This window comes from Apteryx rowi, unplaced genomic scaffold (genome assembly GCF_003343035.1).
Source record: "Apteryx rowi isolate R43461 unplaced genomic scaffold, aptRow1 scaffold_95, whole genome shotgun sequence".
Taxonomy (NCBI): Eukaryota; Metazoa; Chordata; class Aves; order Apterygiformes; family Apterygidae; genus Apteryx; species Apteryx rowi.
This window is the reverse complement of record NW_020451260.1, coordinates 1,040,118-1,051,639: the sequence shown is the minus strand read 5'-3', so window position 1 is coordinate 1,051,639 and position 11,522 is coordinate 1,040,118. Positions and strand designations below refer to the sequence as shown.

At 38.5% G+C, this 11,522-nt stretch overlaps 1 protein-coding gene across 4 annotated transcripts in view; it reads left to right on the top strand.

Annotated features, from left to right (window-relative positions):
* DYM (dymeclin) overlaps positions 1–11,522 on the top strand; it is a 220,809-nt gene that overhangs the window by 703 nt on the left and 208,584 nt on the right. The window contains exon 2 of one of the 4 annotated variants that reach the window (XM_026092226.1): positions 1,297–1,362. The exons of 1 other annotated variant lie outside the window; for it this stretch is intronic. The gene's annotated coding sequence lies outside the window, so the exon portion shown is untranslated. Of the gene's footprint in view, positions 1–1,296; positions 1,363–1,401; positions 1,490–9,041; positions 9,063–11,522 lie in introns of those variants that run through there. 2 more of the 4 variants (XM_026092227.1, XM_026092229.1) reach the window with 2 other exon arrangements.

The following is an 11,522-nucleotide window of genomic DNA, read 5'->3' as shown; positions in this document are numbered from 1 at the left end:
TTTATTTTATTTTATTTTATTTTATTTTATTTTAATAGAGGAGGGAGTGCAGGGAAGCTGCCAGGCTACCGCGACACTGCGCGGTTTGCTGTGCCTGGGCGCTGATCGCGCTCTTCCAACTTCGGTTTTCTGATCGCTGTGTTTTCCTAGCGGCCGCTCACGGCGCCGGGCTGTTGGGTGATCCGAGCCCCCTGTTACGGGGGAAAGGGAGATGTGCTGCGGTTTGTCTCAGCACTGCCGCGGTGGAGAGTTCCCCAGGCTGCCGTAAATTCAGTCGTTTTTGTTAGTCTACCCTCTCCCCAGGGGGCCGGTTTCCAGGCCCCACCATGAACTTGGGGGGGAAACTGGGGCTTTAAGTGCGTTGATAGCTGTGGTGTGGATGTATTGAAGCGTGTAAGCTGGGCCTTGTGTTGTGAGGATCTTCTGTCATCAGTTGCCATGAGAATAGTGTCTAGGAGATTTCTCTGGATGCACCTTATCGGAGTCACGAGGGAGACTTCCCAGGGCACAGAGTTGCACCTACTGCCCTTTTATATGCAGTTGAAACCAGAATAAGAGAGAGAGGTTCATAAGCACGTAACTTATTTTTTACTTTTAATGGTGCTTCTTATTAATCAAAAGGCCAAGAGTTGCACGTTATCCTTTTTGCCTTTGGGAAGCAGAGGTGGTTCATAGCGCTCGATGAGCTCGAAGCAGCGCAGCTCCTGCAGCGTAGCCAGTCTGATCACTGTCACCTGTATTCACGAGTCGCTTTCACCCTTTGGGTTTCGAACTTCTGAATGGTAATAGTCAACAAGGCTGGGAGATAGTTTGGTTTAAAAGATAACTTAAATCCTACCTTAATGGACATCATTTTTCATCTTGCATACTTTTCAGGCCAAGTTCTGTTTGTTTGTTTATTTATTTTAATCTTTTGTGCTGAGTGTAGTGAGTTCTTGGGACTGTAATCTGATTTTCTTTCATTGTGTGTAATGAAGGATAACATGCTGGGCCATAGTATTAATTATTTGAGGTATTGTTAGGAATAAGTAGATTGTTAATATTTCCTACATCGGGCACTTTTTAAGTACATGGGTATGGCAAGAACCTCCTGGGTCATTGGGTCCAGGCTTCCTAATGTGTGGACATCATGTTATGCAATCCCTAATTTTATCAGGCTCCAATTTAAAATCAGTGAAGTCTCATCCTGTTGGGGTACCTTAAAAATCCTCATTGTGCCTTAAATTAGAAGGAACTCTTCTTAAGAAGGCCTCATTCTCTACTCTGTGTTTTCTTTTGCATTGCTGCTGCTTCCAGGAGGAGAAGCACGCGGACAGCCTTGGGGAGTTAGATTCTGCACCGCATCCTCAYGTGGCTAATGCAGTGAGTGCATCAGCTCCGTCCTTTTCTTCCAGTCCTGTGCTCAGTGTTTTGTGATTAGTTTGATAGAAAACTATAGCAAATTAACGCTAAACTTAGATGGTTTTGATGCCCCTGGTTATTTTTTCAGGTGAGTAGGAAAAAAACTCAGCATGTTTTTAGCACACTAATGACTGACAGTTGGGCTTGCAAGTTTGTTAAGCCTCATAAGTATAAGAAGCCTTGTCCTTTTGTTTGAAGAAGATATGTAGAGTAAGAAATCCTGTTTGGTGGCTAATGAACTGTTGTCAAAGAGGGTGGAGGAAGATGATTGTGATARTTCTTCAAAGTATAGTCTCTAAAATGGGAAGTCTGTTGTACCTTATAGTAATTAGAGTCTGACGAGTATAGTTTCATTTACAATAGACCCTGGAGACAGGTGGTATAAATAATGATGTGTAGTATAATACCAGATTATGTATATGTACAAAACACGTTTGGCCTTCTGTGCAGCATGCCCTTTTTTTTTTAATGCTGTAGATAAATTTCTAGCTGTGGGAAACATTTAAAACTGAGACAAATAGCTCTGTTGTAAAGACTGCWTAATTCCCAATTGCGGGAAGAGAATGGATGCCAAAATAGTTGTATAACCTTTGAGATATATCAAAAGATATCAGGGTTTAAAAAAACAACACAGACCTGTTAATGAACATCTAAGCATCTTTCTCAAGATTAAAAAGGAGTTGAATTTTTCTTTTTGAAACAGCACTTTTGTTATTAAACAAATTTTACTTGTATTTGAGAGGGAAATAGGGAGAAAGTCTTAAATACATGCAACTGTAATGTTAATATCCCTTCCGTAAAGAGATAGCTGTACAAAGTTAGTGGTAATTTGAATTACCAAACCGTGCTAGGTTTAGCATGACTTGTGTTGTGTCCAGCAGCCCATTTTAATTACGGTAGTAACTGAATGAATTACTGTAAATTGATTTCTAGGTAGTTATGCTGAGTAGAAAAAAGAAGAGACATTTTGATGCTGAACAACCCTATAATCAGCCATAGATTATCAGGTAGTTGGTGTATACTTGTGCTTTTGAAAACCATTGCTGTATTTGTGATAAGGAAAGTCTCCTTCCAGCCACTGGAAGATGAAATGATGAAAACAGTAATATTAGTACTGATGCAGATATGGGATATATTCTTTAGCTATGAGGTCTGGTCTCAGTTTAGTATATGCCTATTGTTTTGTATGTGTACGCACACACACATACACACACAACAATATACACACACACGAAACATACATATGTGTATATATGTAAGTATATAGTATATGTATGTATGTATTTACATATGTGTGTATATAGGTGTGTGTACACACACACATTTTTTAAACTCCATGTTCCACAGAGTTCCATGTTCCATGTTTTATAAATATTCCTGCTTAAAGCTTTATTTGTTCTTCTCATTTTATAGTTCCAATACAGTTCTCCTGAAAGCATCAAGAATCTCATTGATGAGGGCAACAAAACCTGTAAAGAAAAATCCATCCAGTATGAAGAGTAGAACTAGTATTTGAATTTCTAATTCTGCAAACTTTTGAAAAACATCCTGTGTACCCATAGCGGTTATTTAGCTGATGGAGCAGGGTTTTTTGCAGAAGTGTGAGGTGTGTTTGAAGCTTGACACAGGCTCCCTCCATTCTAATGGTGTTTTCTTAATCAGCTTGAAGAAATTATTTCTGCGTGTATTCCAGAAAATACTTGTTGGATTTGAAATCTGCCTTCCACTTGGGATATGTGAATGTAAGAGTCAGAATAGAGGTAACTTTTTGATTCCTTCCTGCCCCTTCCAGCTGTGACAGGATATATTTCTAAAACTGATGCTGTCGTTCTACCCTCAAACTGCTAGGTTTGATGCAGTAATTACGTAGTAAAATGTTATGACTAGAATTATGTAGGTCAGAAAAGGGATCTCTATATTCTTTTTTTGCTTTGAATTTTGTTAGTTCATGACAAATTTGAAAGGCTTTTGAGCCTTCAGTGAGATTTAGCAGCAAGTAACATGTTTATAGTGTGGGAGCATAGCTGGAAGCATTAAAAAAATGACAAAACTAAAGAATCCCTAATGCGTCTTGTGGAATTTATACTAATGAACTAGAGATACGTTTCATTGCATGTGTGTGAATTGGGCAAAGAAATACTTCAGATCTGTAAGTGCTCATTTAGCTGTAAAAGTTAAACGGAAGTACATTGAAGTGACATCAGCTTATTAACGGAAAGGTGTTTGTGGGATTCATTCCCTGTCAGCAAAAGCTCCTTCAAGAGGCTTAGCGTGTACTCGCTGTCTTGCTTCTAACAAAACATTGCGACTGATGGGAGAGAGGACAAATAAGCTTAATATAAATCAGTCTTGTCACATAAGGGGTTTCTAGACGGTGCTGATACAAGGGCTGATACGTGATTGAYGGAAATATGACGAACTTGCTTTTTAGGTCTTCAGAACAATGGTGGAAAACTTGTATAAGGTATGCTGCTTAAAGCTGCCTCGTTTGCCTGAAACATATATTTGCTTACTGCTGTCCAGAGCCACAGTGTAACACTTTCATATTCTTTTGCAACACTTTGTGCATCAAATGTTTTTTCTTTTGAGGCAAAGGCTTGGCACTGTAAGAAGGCATGGCATTTTTATGTAGTCTTTCGATCCAGTGTAACTTTAGAGGAGGGCAATTTTACCAAAGTATTTTACCTCTGAGTCAGTAGTTCTAACTGAGGAAAGCCTAACAGTGAAGGTGACTGGTAATTGATGTGGAATAAGCTATTTTGAAACTGTAATGGACAGGTGTCTCCATAGTGATCAAAATTAGTAGATTTGGCTAGAGGAGTAGATAAGAGTAGAAACAACTTCCTTCACAGTCATAGTGATTTGAGCRTGGGATTAAAGCCTGCTGGAAGTGAGAGGCTATTGGCTGTGATCACCTCGCTCTGTTGTGTAAATCCCTTTATTTTCTTTAAAAATCTTTTTTCTAAATGTCTCTCTCAGTTGTCATAATTTCTTTCAGCAGTTCTTTTAGGTTATATGTATTATTCTGCTCATGTGCTCCTGTCTTGTTCACTTTGCCTAATTAAGGATTACTAATTGCTGCTTAGTTATTTTTTTTCAAAATGTCACACTGTCATTTTTCTTGCTTAGGGTTAAGGGCCCTCTTGATTAGTGCTTGTATGTTGTGATGAAGAATGAAGGAAAATGTGTGTTAAGTTCCTGAGATGGCACTGGGAAATTGTATAAGCCACACATCTTAATCTAATTGATAGAATTTAGGTTTTCTTTTTGCTGGCACCTCCTCTTCAGAGTATTTTATTAAAAATTAGCAAAGTCTGTGATAACCTTAAGATTAAATGGCAAGGACAAAGGTGATTCACAGCATCTCTCGTTGAGCAGTTTGGTCAGTGACCTCAATGTCTGGATTTGCTCACCTGCATCTGATTTCTTCTGCTGGAAATACGCTACGTAACCGAGAAGGTCTTGAAAAACCCCTTCAGTTGTGAGCAGAACAACTGTCTTGTAGGTGGGATGTGAAGTGAGCAGATTGGGCTCCTCAGAATTAGGCTTTCATTGAAGACTGACTCCCACGTAAAACACGTGTGAAAAAGGAACTGGAGCAGAAGATGCAGTATCATCGCTAGTTTTTTCAGCGGCTGTTTGGCTTCCCTATGAGGGKCCTCCTTTGCCTTCAGTAAATCTATCAAAATTAWTCACTTCTGCTATTGCTRTTCAGGACCCTTTAGCTTTCAGTGAAACTGGTAMGGACTGTACAAATATCACTTCAGTACTGCTTTTTTCAAGCACTTCCTACAACAGAGGAAGGGACTGGAACAAATTACTGGAAAGGAACAAAAAAAGTGGTGTGTTTATCCATCARAGTAAACAGTGGATAAATCCGATAATCTTTAGGTAGCTCTTAAGATAAACTTAAAGATGTGTTTTTCTTTATTTTTCACGTGGTTAAGCATTACCTGGACCACTTTACAATTGTGTTGTATTTCTTACTGCTATTCTAAAGTACATCCTTCCCAAAGTGTTGAGCTTTACYGAAAGCATACTTTCTTATCTGCTGAATGGTTACTGTGCTGTGCTGCTGCAACAATATGTTAAAGAACTSTAGGTGAAATGGAGACTTTCATGATGCAGACAGTAGCCGTCAACTTGATAGGGCCTGAAAAAGAGTGGGCAGAGAAGGAGAAACAGAGAATTTGGCCATCGCCAAGGCAGCTAAGAAAGATGGTATTCACCTCTGGGTGCAAAGATAGAACCCTTTATGGTCATCCATAAATTTCTCTGATTCTCTGAAAGAGCCCAGACATTTTATCTTTCACAAAAAACATTTGCCTCTCCCCCCTGCTTTGCAGAAAGCTGTCTTTTATTTTTATTTATTTTTTTGTGTGTGTGTGTGCGCTGCTGCGTGTCTGAATACTTTCCCTAGTAGGGACAAATACAAGAGACATTGCTAAAGGGAACTGGAGAAGGGGGCAGTCACCAAGTATCCTGCACAACATGGGAAGAAAATTCTAAATCAATACAGTGAAACAGTAAAATGAGCAGAAACGTTCCTTTTTCCTACATAGCTTTCCTACAAAACTGCGCAAAATACTTATTTTTTTGATTAGTAGTAATGAAGGATACATTCAGTCCATTCTGACATCTCCCCTGCCACTTGGTTATAAGTGACTGAGATACATATGGGAACATGAATTCATGCCAGTGGTTTGATTGCCTTTTATGATCACCAGGCATTAAGTCATGGCTGATATTTTGACTCCTTAATATGCATCATAATAAAAAAAATCAGTGCTTTTTTCTGATTAAAAATAGCAAAAAATCTTAAATTCAGAGTGTTGTGAAGATGCTTTTTTAACATTGCTTTTGGAGACATAAATTCTCATTGCAGTATATTTCTGCTACATTAGTCAAGGATCTAGCAGGGATCCTTGCCCAATTTAGTTGGCAAAGACAATATTCTGATGCCTTTGTTCCTAATTTTGGAATATATATGAAGTCTATTAATAATCTCTTGGTAAAATATTTATATGACTGCTTTTTATTCTGAATATATAGTAGCCCTTATAGTAAATATTTCATCAATACTAGTTAAGTTTTAATCACATTAAGAAATAAAACATTTCATGTTGTGAAAATGTTATTGCATTAGTAAAATACTGCAGTGCTGTGCATCAGATGGAATATATGAAGCTGTGTTCTATAGTGACCATCTACCTACTTCAGGGCTAAGATAGTTGCACAACACATTTCTTGGGGTTTTTCAGCCTCRCTAATACCACCAAAACTGTCCCCAAACGATTCTGCAAGTAATGCAGTTTAATAAGCATTTAATATGCCAGACAAGCTGCAAAGCCATCCTTATTAAGGGAGCTTTGTCACCTTGATGTCACTTGCCTTTTAAATACAAAAATAAGTGCTTTGGAGAACTAACTCACCTGGCATCTGAATTGTCGGTTCTAGTTGTTTTTAGCTTTTTTTTTTTTTTTCCCCCCCCTCCTGCAAGTGGCAGAAAACAGCTAGGAGCTATATAGATAAGAGAGGAAAGTGTAGTTTAGCTGCTGAAATTCAAAGCAATCCTTTTTGGTTTTACAGGGTCAAGGTTTATTTCTGTGGGCTAACGTCTGCCTGTCCTGTTTCCTGCGCCTCTGAAGCTTTGGTTATGCRTGGTATCCAGTTCCCTTTCCTCTTGAATGTGCCTGCCTGGAAAATTGTTCTGTATAGACACCATAGGTATTTCTGGCAGAGGCCTGAAGTTAGTCAGTACAGAGATTCCAATTTTTAGAAAGAGTGGGAAGCAGCCGACTAGTTTCTTTAGACATAAGTTTTTATTCAGAACRCTTCTTTCATCTCCCAAAGTGTGTGTGGATGTTTAGTGAGGAGCAGAAGTAACATCTCTTATGTCCTGAAGAGTCTTCAGGCCTTCATGTGTCTGATGAAATGTGGCACAGGCCTAGAAAAATTGAGATACAGAAGGGTGAGGGTTAAAGCAGTGCACGTACGCACTTGCTCAGATCGTCTGGGACCTATTTGATTTACTGGTTTTGGTTTGTCTCCCTTTTAGCGGGCCTAGGAAATGAAACATTTTGAGATGTTTTTGTGYGTTACGTGGAGAACGGTGACATCTTGTATTTGGGAGTAGGTGATGACAGCGTTGAGACAGTSACAGGGTACCAGACTGGCAGCCTTTGGGATGTTCACATGTGGTTTTACACAAAATACTTGGGATCAAACGTTTCAGGCTTGGGGATCTGGTGTGCATGGTGATCAACTTTTAGAGTATATACTGAGAGACTAGATTGCCTTAAGATGAGAGAATATCCAAAAGGATGATTTTACAGATTTTGGAGATTAAACATGATGCTTTCAGTGGGCGACAAAGGTCTGTATGCTCTGATCCTGCATGTGAATGTGCATCTATCAGATGTAACTGGTTTTGCTTAGACTTTTCTCTATCTGTGGATGCAATCTCAGTTCATAAGTTTTATAGGTAAGTGTTGAGTATGGTATTTAGCCCACAAGACATTTGATCCGAGACATAAATATTATTGTAATATGAATAAGAAGACAGTATTTGATTATACTGTGTGGAGAGGAAAATTCAAATATTGGAGTTGAAAAATATCTTCTAAGTCTTCCAGGTCTTATGATGCATGGAGGATTTTATATATTGCAGTAGTGTAATAACTATATGGAAATTTTTGTGTTAAGATTATGTGGGGCTTTTTAATGTCTCACTAGTGAAGTGTGGTCTGAAACATACAGTCATCTTCGATGCAAATAGGAATCAAGCGAAACCTGAGTACAGCAGTTTCACTGATACTTGAATAAGCAGCACTACATCTTGTACCTTCTCATCTTTGTAATGATATCGTCTGTTTTGCTTGAAAGGAAAACAGTGTCCATTTGTTTTAGTTGAGAAAGCAGCAAACTTTAAAGGTAAGCAAAGTATATAGGGAATTATATTGGGAATTGAAATTCTGTTAGGCTTTTAAATGCATAATATCACTGGTTCATAATTTTAAGTCAGGTCTTTAACACAACCATATTAAAATAGACAACAGATCTCCGACTTCATGATAAAAATGAGTGACGGTTTCAAATTCTTAAGTTGTAAAATATTCATTAAAAAAAAAAAATTAAACTCGGGTTGTCTGCAGCCTCAGCCAGACAGTCATGACAAAGATAGTTTTGGAAGGGGGAATTGCTTTTCTCTGAGCTGGTTTTATTGGATGGATTATTAAAAGGTCAGCTTCAGCAATTAAGTTGTGAAGTAGAAGATTTAATCCTCAATGGAACTATAAGTACATCTCTAAAATTATGTAAATTGAAGGCTTACAGAGTGTGACAAGTTTTTCTCCAAGTTCACATGCACCCATATGGTACCTTGAGTCATGCTTATAAGTTACTGTTGTGGTTGAGCTCATGTATTTTTCTGCTTTGATAACAGCAATACTTATGCATATGTGAAAGGAGAAAAGTAAGGGACATGGGTAGAGCTGTGGATATATTTGGATGGGCACCAAAGGTGAGGGAACATAAAAATCCTTAACATAATTTTTATCTTTAAAAAGGAAAAAGGAAAAACCCCTGAAGGTGTACCGTTGGATGGATATTCTGTCAGACTGTTCCACCTCTAAACTCCAGCACGCACATTCCTCTCATGAGGAAGATCACTACGCACAAAGYTGTGGAGAGATAGTGTATATATTGCAGAATGGCTTTTAACTTGAAGAGGAAAAATTACATTCTTGCACATGTTGTTAATAACTAATATTAAAATCTTTTAGAAGGGATAGTAAATTCAGAATTTAATCAGCCTCTAACTGTTTTAGACTGCAATAAGTCCTGATGTGCAAGACAAACTCCCTTGCATTTGCTTTGAAGCATCTTCTTCTATATCTCGGAGCCAAATTCTGTGACTAGATAGAAGTTAAATAGATTTAATAAAGCATGACGCTTGTAGACCAGCTTATGATTCTTTGGGTGTGTTCCCAGCTTATTTAGAAAAAAAAAAATAGCTAAAATCATGAAGTGACAAACATTGTGTTCTTTCATGTTGTTAGTGGTAGTACTGTATTAAACTAAATGACCTGTAATAAATTGTTTCTATTTTTTTTGAGCAAGCATTAAGAATAATTGCTTTTTAAGAGAAGTTTAACATTAATTTTTTTTGCAATGAACCATGCATTTTTTTGATGTATTTGAAGTCAAATTTCAAATTTCATTGGTAATTTATTGCTRTGGTTGGAACCAACTTGTCTGGAATGAAACGGGCTTTCCTGCTGTTTGGTGTTTCTTGTGGCTGTTGTACTTATAACTGGGAGAAATGGGAATCTGTTTAACTTCTCATTCTGAGGTGACTTTGGAACCAAGATCCACTATAACAGTCTTGCTGTACAACAGATTCTGTTAGGAAAAATCAAGCTTAGAGAAGATCATGGGGAAGTGAAGATTAGATTTAAAAAAAAAAAAGCTATGATATGATAGTGTTCCAAATATTGACCCAACCTTTCATGTTCTTTAAGGATTTGAATCTGTACCGTCTTAACCAGCATACATTTTGCAGCAGTGCATCTTAAATCAAGAGCGATTTGCAAATTTAAGTGGATACATGTTTTGTTTTAGTGATCATTTCACCTGAAGGGCAGCTATTTCTAGAAGGGACGCTTGCTGCTTAATAGTACATTTGGAAATGATTTAGGGTGTTAAGTGGAGAATAGCACCTGTCTTAGAAATATTCTGGAGATCCTGTACAGAATATAATTATGTAAGTTAAAGCATTAGGGTTAATCCTGTTACTTTTGTTGAAATGTCTTACTYGCTTTACGAATACAGAAACTAACACTTAAATTCTTTTGGCAGTCCCATCGCTCTCACTTTTCTGTAGAAGTGGGTGAAATGGGGGCTTYGGGACTACAGAATAGCTTGGACAGAAGAGCGAGTGGAGCGACTCACCTCAGGGGAAAGGGCTAAGGACGTAGGGCACTATCAGAGGGTTGGCGCAGGTCGCTCAGTGGAGGAACACATTAAGTTAATGGGATTTCAGAGCTCCAGATCCCTGTTGCTTCCCTTCTCCCTTGGGTAGGGGGCACATGTGCCCCTCGGAGTGAGCGAGCGAGCCCCTCTTTCCACTCCTTGTGCGAGCTCGAATGTGTGAGTGGAGGAGGGGAACTTGAAGCAGACAAAGAGAGACTTAAACTGTTTGAACTCTAAGAAACAGCAGTTTAAATGTATGATGTTAATTCAAAGGTTCAGGGTAGGGACTTGAGTCAAAATATGGGCCCAGGGCCAAAAGCTTTGCTGCTGGTTTCTGTGATAGGGCATGTGCAAACCAGGAACTGCAGRGCTGAGATATCTGTGTACAAGCTCAACCTCGCTTCTTCTATCTTTAAATGACGATCTAGCATTCCCATATCATGTGCATTTTTTTTTTTTTTGCTTTAGTATTCACCAGCTCTATTTCAAAAGTAGTACCCTGAGTCCTGTGCTTCCCCCCTCTCCCCCCAAATTGTGTATTCTTGGAATTCATGAAAACTTCAGCACCTATGGCAGGCATCCATGCTGCAGCTCAAGTAKTTGTTGGGAAGTACCACCTCTTTTTGAACGCGCAAGCTTCTACCTCTTGTTCGGTGCCCTTTTCATTCTTGCAACCRAAAGCTGCAATTTTTGCATTCATCACGGAAGCTGAGTGGGTCAGTGTTAAAGCAATTCCTGAATAGTTGCTTTGAAACAGATATTACATCTTTGTGAGGACTAATTTAAGAGTTGCTTCTGGGTAATGGTTTCCATCTTCCAATATAGCTGTTTCTGTCCTTGCACCTAACTTTTAATCTCTAATGCCAGCTCATGAGTAATTAGGTTACATTGTAATACATTGTGTAAGGCTTTTTTTTTTTTAATTACATAGTTACTTGTTTCTTCTCAAAAGGTGGAAGATTATTGAAGCTGATGTCCTGGAAAGATGTCACATGTTGAGTAACATTCTTGGCACGTGGTTATTGGCATTTTGGTGGTCTTTTTTTTTTTTTTTTTTTTTCAAGCAGAATATAGAGGTGAAGAGGTCTGAGAAGCTGCATGGAAAGCTAATACCTTCTCATTCTTCACACAAAACGGATACAACACAA